Here is a 1,056-nt window from a genome sequence, read left to right on the forward strand (position 1 = left end):
CGGGAGGCGGAGCTTGCAGTGAGCTGAGATCCGGCCACTGCACTCCAGCCTGGGTGACAGAGCGAGACTCCGTCTCAAAAAAAAAAAAAGAAAGGTCAGCTGGAAGGAGGCATTGAGTCCCGGAGGTTTGGGTGGTCGGGGCGGGACAGAGGTCGGGCTGGAGACTGTGGGTCTGCAGACTGAGCCCCAGTCTTGGCCATGACCCCAGGCAAGGCAGGGTCTCCCTGGGACTCACCTGCCCCTCTGAGAAACCAGAAATGGCGGCGCTTGAGGGCTCACGTCTATAATCCCAGCGCTTTGGGAGGCGGAGGTGGGAGGACTGCTTGAGCCCAGGAGTTTGAGATCACCCTGGGCAATATAGTGAGACCCTCATTTCCAGAAAAGATAAATTAGCTGGGCGTGGTGGCACACACCTGTGGTCCCAACTACCCAGGAGGCTGAGGTGGGAGAATGACTTGAGCCAGGAAGGTCCTGACTGCCGTGAGCTGTGATTGTGGCACCGCACTCCAGCCTGGCCGACAGAGGGAGACCCTCTATCGATTTAAATAATAGGCCGGGCGCAGTGGCTCACGCCTGTAATCCCAGCACTTTGGGAGGCCAAGGCAGGCGGATCACGAGGTCAGGAGTTTGAGACCAACCTGACCAACATAGAGAAACCCCGTCTCTACTAAAAATATAAAAATTAGCCAGGCGTGGTCATGCGTGCCTGTAATCCCAGCTACTCAGGAGGCTGAGGCAGGAGAATCGCTTTAACCTGGGAGGTGAACCCAGATGACACCACTGCGCTCCGGCCTGGGCGACAGAGCGAGGCTCCATCTCAAAAAAAAATTAAAACGATCTGGGAACAGTGAAGCCTTTCCAAAGGGCTGGGCTGGAACTTGAGCTTGACAGACAAGAGTTTGGTGGCCAAACAGAGGACACAGTGCAGAGGACAGGGATGAGGACCATCTGGGCGGACAGCAGGACGGGGCCTCGAACACCAAGCAGAGGTGTTCAGACCGGTCGCCCCGGGTACTGGGGAGCTATGGAGGGATGTAGAACTGGGGAGGGCCGCGT

The 1,056-nt window shown here is 57.3% G+C and overlaps 1 protein-coding gene across 1 annotated transcript in view; it reads left to right on the top strand.

The window, feature by feature from the left end:
- PALM (paralemmin) overlaps positions 1 to 1,056 on the top strand; it is a 48,793-nt gene that overhangs the window by 24,598 nt on the left and 23,139 nt on the right. The window lies entirely within an intron of this gene.

This window comes from Mandrillus leucophaeus, unplaced genomic scaffold (assembly GCF_000951045.1).
Source record: "Mandrillus leucophaeus isolate KB7577 unplaced genomic scaffold, Mleu.le_1.0 Scaffold423, whole genome shotgun sequence".
NCBI classification, from domain to species: Eukaryota; Metazoa; Chordata; class Mammalia; order Primates; family Cercopithecidae; genus Mandrillus; species Mandrillus leucophaeus.